This window comes from Pyxicephalus adspersus, unplaced genomic scaffold (assembly GCF_032062135.1).
Source record: "Pyxicephalus adspersus unplaced genomic scaffold, UCB_Pads_2.0 Sca841, whole genome shotgun sequence".
NCBI lineage: Eukaryota > Metazoa > Chordata > Amphibia > Anura > Pyxicephalidae > Pyxicephalus > Pyxicephalus adspersus.
The window spans coordinates 301-8,785 of record NW_027317848.1 but is presented as its reverse complement, the minus strand read 5'-3'; the positions used below and the strand labels follow the sequence as shown (position 1 = coordinate 8,785).

The window sequence follows — 8,485 nt, the reverse complement described above, 5'->3', positions numbered from 1 at the left end:
AATAGTTTCTGATTCAGTCCTACGCTGCCATTGACTGCTGGGGCTTTATAGCCTTTCTGCTCCAATTGCTCTTTCCCTCTTGTAGTGTGTCTGCTGGAGAGTTTACTATGTTTTCTGGATGCTCTTATATGTTATCTATGTTGTGAGGAGAGTTTAGTGTGTTTTCTGTTGCTAATCTTTGCCTTGCTTGATGGACTAATTACACAGTTTGACTGCAAATAGCTTTGAATACTTTTCATTGCACTTGGGCAGCAAATTTAGGATTTTTACATAAAGGATATTGATGATCCAAAATCTTGAAATGTTTATAACTGTGCAGAGTTGTGATTAATGAAGCTGAAGGTAGGCATAATAATGCCAGCTGTGCTTATAGTTTGAATATTCTACACTTAACAGAACTAATACCAGAAGATCTACATTACAAATATATCTTCCATCTCTTATGGTTCCATTAATAAAACAGAAAATCACAGGACTCATGGAATGTTTGAAGGAATGACCCCTTTAAATAATCCAGACATACTTCAAGCTTAACCACTTGGCTCATGTTAAAACATTTAACATACCTTAATAAAAAATGATCCAGCTTTGTACAAGCTTGGCGGGGCCGTGACGCTATGACACCAAGCTCCGTTCATTAAAACAGGAGATACTCTACTAGCAAACTGATAATGAATTTTAGTTCTTTTGCTGTAAAATACAGTCTGTGGAATGTAAAACTTGTCACACTGCAACACAGCACATGAACGTCTAAGAAACCCTAAAATAAACTTTACAAAAGTTTAAATGAAAGTACAAAACTTTAGTATTTGTAATTCTATCTTGCAGCATTTTATTTCCCTTAAACCTTTTGATTGGCTTGTAGTTTGCTTCCAAACGTGTTAGAAAATTTGACTACTTCAGAACATGTCACGTATTTGTCATAGCCCCTTTCTTCGTTGCACATCGTATACTGTACCTGCCCTTTTCTAACTCTGTTTTTCTTATCAATTTACCTACCTACATAACCTTTTATATAGGTGCTGAGGGGGAACGTGAAGGAGGATACCATAGAGCAGATTTTCTCAAACTTTTTACCTTAAGAAACCCTAGAAATAAATCAGGGAATCCCTGCTACAACTATAGGAGGTCAATGGAAAATATAAACTGTACATGTCAATGAAAAGAATGCCACCCTTACAAATAGCTAACCTGTACTTTGGTGTTAAGCTACTGGCACTGGCCAAAATACTATAAAATTAACAACCCAGTGGAGGTCATTCATCCAAAGAGTCCATAGAACCCTGGTTAGGAATGACTGCAATAGAATTCCATCTGGGTGACAGCTCTGAGGCTGCTGGGGCTGATGGCACTTGCATCCAATATTATGGCTCCAATTAGTAATCTCTTGGCTTTTCTATGACTAGATAAACATTTTTTAGAGGTAAAAAATACATGAAGAGTTCATAAAACCCTATGGAAAGAGTGTTGTTAAACATAAATAGCTTTTTTATTGGTTCTAATAACACTAAGACGTTTTAACTGAAAACATGAGGACTGAGTAAAAGAATAGAAGTACACGTAGTCGATTTACAAGTCATTTAAGGAGAAGCTGTTGGTCTACTGCCAGAACAGGGAGGTCAGGGAAGTTTTGGTATTAGATTTATATAAATGAACTGAGATATAGCTGGTGCTCAGTCTGCAGGATCGCTTAGTGACAAAGCTGAGACAGACCGAAAGAGAATAACAAACAAGGAAAATCGCAAAGCAAACAAAAAACCCTGGAGTGAACTGGCAACAGGAACAAGATCATAAACTTTCCAGGACCAACTACATAAAAGCAGAAACCACCCAACAACTGGTACAGAAGGTTTTCAAGAAAGCAAATAGACTGGAGAAGTGGTATGAAGATACCCATGTGAAGGAAAGATAACATACAGGTAAAGGCAATACAAATCATGCTGTTCATGACCCACTAAATAGCACTTTGTAGGAAAAAGATTTTTTTTCATGGATTTTTATAGTGCTTTTTAGCTATATATATTATACATATATTGAAAATTTAAGTCCAAGCACCTTTTTTTCTGCTCTGTAGTGTTCCATTGCTTCAGCCCTGAGTGTTCTCAACTCTCCTGGGTTGGTTGCTGCAAATACTGACAGAGGTTAACACTGACAGCTCAGGAAGCTTCTGCCCAGCATCCTTCCCACACCCACAGTGCTATCCAATTAAACCCATAGCTTCCGAACATTATCAGATGTGGCTTTTGTTTCAGCAAGACACTTCTTTAGGCAAGACACTGGACCAGCCACCCCACGCTTCCGCCGGCTGAAACCCTGGCTTCAGGTGAGGCCTTCCCACTCAAGGCCTTACCTGCTGGAGACAGAGAGCTGTGCTCCCTGGCATCTTCAGCCCCCTCTCCAGAGCCCTGCCTGCGAAGGGGATTCCTTCGCAACCTCTACCCGGCCTTGACCATGCTTTGCCCTGCCTGCAAGTTAGAAGGGTCCCTCTGAGGGCTCCCAAACTGGCGCTGAGCTCTGACAAAAGGTTCCAGGCTCAGGCGCACTGGAGGCCTATGCCTCCGAGGCCACAGCCCCCTAATCTGCCTACCTGGGGCCCAATAGCAGCCCCTTCAATAGCATCAGCCACCCTCCCCTGCAACCAGGCCTCACCCTGCAAGGCCACTGCAGCCCTAAGCTGATGATGTGGTCACCTACCTACAAATTTTCTTGCCGCTAAAAACTGTGCCTTACTTCTGACGGACCCTCTACTTAACCCCTCTATTCTCCTCCCTCTGCACTTCTGACTCAGCCCCTAGCTAATCCCACCCTATCTCCTCCACTTAAACCCTTATCAAACCTGCTGGGGGCTGCCCTTACACCCTATCATGCCGGCCCTATGCCTAGTCCACTGCTGCGGGCCTCCCTAACTCTTCAGTAAGTGGTAATATGCACTGCATTGAGCTGTGCACTTTTAAATTCACAATTCTGTCTTTGAAGTAGATATTTTTCCAAGATACCCTAATATTGCATGCTTGTTCTTTGAAAAAAGGAATTAGATTTGAAAAAAGGAAAAAAGGAAGGAGATTATATTGTTTTCCAGCATGAAATTGTTGTCTGCTCCACCAAAAAACGTGACTTTAGAATTGTCAGGTACCTTTGTGTGTTTATTGTGATAAGGAATTCATGTGAAAAATGCATAACTAGCAGAAATTCACCTTCTTCTAGGTCAAGAGAATGTGGCTGTAGTGTAGACCACTAGAAGTAGGTGTCAGATTTTCTGTTCAAGGTCATCTTGAAACATGCTGAAGCAGGAACTTCACTTGTTATCGTATTTATGTGCCTGTCTTTTTTAGCTACTATGTTTGTTTTTGTTGTCCAATTAAAATTTTGTTTACAGATGTAAATCACTTATATTCATTTTTTAGCAAAATTAAATTGACCCAGTTGGACTGAAAAGAAGACACAATAAAAGACTAATTTACCTCACAGCAGACCTATATTGATGGGTTTGATACTGTAGAGTACTTCAAAATGTATTACTACCAAGGACAAGCAATGATGTCAGAGTGGGCAGATTTTGCACTGCAAACTCTTCATGAAGTATTTTCAGCAGGTAAAATCTAAAATATGAGGTTGTAACACCAAGCTATTACAAATGAACTATAAGTGCCATTTGTTCTCCTTGTCTTCATTGGGAAGGTGTTACAATACATTTCCTTTTTACTATATCATTTTATTCTTGTACTTTATTGGGGATTTACAAATAAAGACATTACACAAAAAAGGGAAAGGAATCACAACATATTAAACAACATATATCAAGGAAAATACAATATAATTCAGCATACAAAGAACACGAATAAAACCTTTACACATATGGAAATAACAATACAGTAAACAAATACAAACCCTTATGTTAAACAAGCTCAATATTCTCTCAATCATATTATAATGTTTTGTGCAAATTATACTATGTTTTTAAATCTCTCATAAATGTGCACTTGGTCATCTGCATTTTAATTGCACAAAATGAAGGACTACACCATTTTTAATATAGAATCAGGTTTTCACTGCTGTTTATATCCTCAATAGGTCACACCAAACATATTTTAAAATATACAATATAATAACAAAACAGTAATATAGGCATTGCAAAATGAATGCAACATAACACAGAAGGAGAGGTAATGAGCCACTAAAATCCACTGAACTGTGTGTGTAATGTTTAGCTAAGGACTGTTGGACCTATTTATATAGGAAATGGGGCAACAAGCCCATGTGTTCCCCCCCCCCCCCCTGTTCATAAAAGGTTACCTGCAAATAGTTTATTCCCAAAATGGAAGAAGTTAAAAGGCTTTTGGCCTCTTACATTTTGGCAAAAACCATACCCCCACCTGCTGGAAACATAGATACATTTTGTGATTTCCTAAAACATTTAAAGAACCTAATCAAGCCTGGAGGTTGCTTACTACTATTAGGCATGTTAAATAGCCACTACTATTCAGCCACTACTAACATTAATAAATGTTAAAACTTTACCTGTACTTAATTATATATATATATATATATATATATATATATATATATATATATATATAACCTCATTGCCACATTTTTGCTCTGAATGTTTGATTAGTGGCAATAATTTAACTGGGAAGGATGTTTACATTTCATGCTGAACAAAGTCCTTCCTAATGCCCGTTTTTATTCCAAAATAATTAATTTCCTGTTTCAATCACAGTCCACTGCGCTTAATAGAATCAGCCTAGAGAGAAGATAAGCATGGCAACTCCATACACACCATCACAAACCTACATTGATGAGTTTAACCCTGTGGAATACTTCAAGACATATTTACAACCTAAAGAAGAGAATTTGATAGGAGAATGGCTTAATTTTGCATTGCGGAATCTTCATGAAACTTTCACATCAGGTAAACAAATTACTTGTTTACGCATAATACATAGTAAATTACTCTGATATGCTAGTAGATGTATTTATTGAGTGTTTGTGATATACAGCAAAACCATTTACGTTATTTTGGCTTTCCAGTACTTAGCAGGTCTTAACACAATGACTTAGGTACATCCTAGCCTTAACAACCACCAACAAGAAAACATTTGGTATTGGCCCCCATTTAAAAACGTTTATTATTCTGCAGCTGTGTAACCATGGCTTTTTGTGGCCCTAGGCATTGTGTGATTATGTCATTTATATAAAAGCAGAATTCCCGGCTTTACCTTTATTTGTGCTATAAAAGGTTTGCAAACCGGATATATATAAAAAAGACTTAAAACAGGCACAGGTAGCAGGAGATTTTTGAACGTTCCTCTTGCTAGTAAACTACTAGGGGACAGTATGATGGACAAAACTTACCAGGGAACCTTAGCCAAAGCCCTCCCACCCCTTCCACCACCATGTAGTTTGCCAGAATAGAGAACAGCAAAGCCATAGGTGTGCTCCTTCTTCTTGGTATGAGTATGGTTACACTTACTGAGTTATGCAGAGATGTTAAGAAGGAGAACAATATTGACAATTCTGTTGGTAATCATAATGTTCATTTTAATTATATCTGTTTATCACCTTTTTACCTGTCATTCATTTGGCACTGCCCTTTGCCAATTATGAATGACCTAAGCCCACATCCATGTCAAAAGGATTCCAAGAACATTTCTTTCCTGGGTGTATTCTTTTTCCCAGGATAAAAAAAAAACAAACAAATCTAGACCTCCCTTAAATGTAACCTAGAATGGACTTATTGCAGTACTGCATGGAGGGAGCACAGCTTGTAGTTCCAAGCTGAGAAGGTTTATGTGTGGACTTCTCGCACAATTATTCTTTCACTACTTTTCTTGTGAAGGATAGTTAATGTTGCTTTCTCTAGCCCACATATATCTTTTTTTTTGCAGCTAACAATTTCAGGATTCTCCCTGAAAGGACAGCCCCTAATTTGCAAAAGCCTGGAAAGAGAGACAGATCTCAGAGCAGCATCTTCTCACTGCAGATGAATGGGAAAAAGTGTTTAAAAAAATGTTTAAAACAGTTTGATGCAGCCCTCTAAGTTCTCTAAGTTCCACAACACATTCTGTCCAGCATTAAATTCAGGTTCCACTATGCTACATTATTTGTTTTTTAGCAAATACAGTGTATATTCTTTTTTAATTTGCTGTATGTACTATTGGAAAGCCTTCTGCATATGCTCACCCCCCAGTATTTATTTGGTCTCATAGACTTCCATTTAAAAATACATCATGTAGGTTGATATAAAAGTTCTCAGTGTATTACACAATACATGTAATGTAGTGTTTATATTTATATGCTTCTAAAATGTTTGTTTAATTGTGTATAAGGTAAAGTTAAAGGAGACATACTAATTGACTTTGGAACTGGACCCTCAATTTACCAACTTCTCTCTGCCTGTGAAGCTTTCAACAAAATCATCACTTCTGAATTTCTTGAGCAAAACCGAGCACAGCTGGAGAAGTGGCTGAGGAAAGATCCTAAAGCATTGGACTGGACTCCAATTGTCAAATTCGTGTGTGAGCTGGAAGGTAACAGGTGAGTTATAAATAAGGGACAAGTATAATCAGAATAATGTGCCGGTTAAACAAAAGCTCTGTACTTCTCTTTGACTTTCTCTGTGCTTTATGTATTTTATATGTATTATACCATAAATTTGGTAACATAATACATATTTACTTAAATAAAGCTGCCAGATCTCCAAATTTGGATATTAGTTAACTGCAGGTATATAAAAGCAGCTTTAGCTTGTTAGTTCCATAGCTAATACAGGAGAAGGAGGCAGATGAAGACCAGGTAAGATTTTTGTCTCATCCTATTCCAAAGTACAGTGCTGTAACAGAAACTAAACCGGCATAAAAAATTCTCCTAGGTTTAACAAACACAATATTTCACACATTATAATATAGGAAAAATATCCAATTCCAAATGATCCAATGATCTTGAAACCATGCCCCTGATTCATCATTGAAATCCGCGATCGCGGGAAGCGCGATAATACGCGCGACCCGCGATCGCGGATTACCGCGGTCCGGGACTCGAGTGCGCGCGTCCACTCGCATCCTGAATCTGCCGGCCGGATTCCTGCCATGCGCAATATCCATTGAAAACAATGGGGGCTTTTATAAACATTTTTAGCAGGACTTTGGAATCTAGAAGCCCCCTTTAATAAGGAGACTCCCAGATCTCCTCTGCCCCACCCTGGGGAATGAGTACAGGGGTACATAAATCCCCTTACTTATGCCCTGAAAGGGTTAAAATATAAGTAAAAAATAGGGCAAGGCTTTAATTTAAAATTATTTTATTAATGTGTGTGTTTGTGTAATTTTGATAATGAATGGGGTTAGTATCTCCATTCAACCTCTATTACCCTCGTATTGCCTGCGGTTACAGCTAATTTGAAGGCACCTGCTTTCAATTAGCTGAGACCGGAAAGTTCCCACAGTCCAGGAATGCCACAATGACATTATGATTTATAATGTCATTGTCGGATAACCTGTAAAAAATAAAAAAGAACAAGTTTAAAATAAAAAACACATACGAAATAAATAATTTAAAATAAAAAAATTTTTTTTGCTGTCAAATCCCGTGTTTTTCGGGTCGGGTCTACCCGAATTCGAACAGCCATATTCGGGTCGAATATAGGGACAACCTGAATTCGAACATCAACACTACTCCCGACTTGCATTTGACTCCCTTTAAGATACTTTTGCATTCCTATATACTTCTATGTAAAGGGCTATATACAAAAGCCCTTTGGCACAGGCAATATGTCAACTGGTGTGGACACAATTCAATACATTTCCTTTGCAGCTTTAACTAGTTAATTGCAGTACAGCTGATACAGTTGATCTGTGTCTTTCCCTTTGTTCAAATGTAGCTAATGATTTTACATTTAAATATGCACCATCTTTATTAGTTATTTTGTTTTTTTTTATGTTTTAAGATATGGGATAGTAAAGAGGCCTTTTCAATCAGAAACTTTAAAATGTCCTTGAGCAAACTAATAATTCTCTCGGTCATGCTTTAATGATGCTGAGTAAATAAATGTGTATACCTAATATTATTATACCTAACAAACTATTGATGGAGTTCTAATAACTTTTCTGCCACATCCCAATCGTTTCAATTTTTCAGAAAAATGAAAAAAAATGTATTTTATTTTTCCAAGGAAAGCAAAAGAACAAACTTTCTTTTTGCATACATTTAAATACAAAGCCTAGGGGAACACAATAATAACAATAGGTCAAAGCAAGAGATCTAAAAGAGAAGTACATATTGAAATAGCTGGGTTTATCCATTTATGAAGTATGGCTTTTTCATCACATGGAATACAATAGAAAAGAGCTTGCTACAACCCTTAGTGTTTTGTATCTCACCTACACGGATACAGAACACATGCTACAGCTTCACTAGGGCTGTCGAGATGACCTCTCCCTTGATTGACCTTGATTGACTGAAAAGGTAAATATTGATGACATTTAAG

The 8,485-nt window shown here is 37.6% G+C and overlaps 1 long non-coding RNA gene across 1 annotated transcript; it reads left to right on the top strand.

The window, feature by feature from the left end:
• Positions 1-1,901: 1,901 nt before the first annotated feature.
• LOC140321137 (uncharacterized) lies at positions 1,902-6,555 on the top strand. Its single transcript, XR_011918835.1, has 3 exons — positions 1,902-1,919; positions 4,721-4,912; positions 6,330-6,555. It is a non-coding gene; the product is annotated as an uncharacterized lncRNA (long non-coding RNA).
• The last annotated feature ends 1,930 nt before the right edge of the window (positions 6,556-8,485 follow it).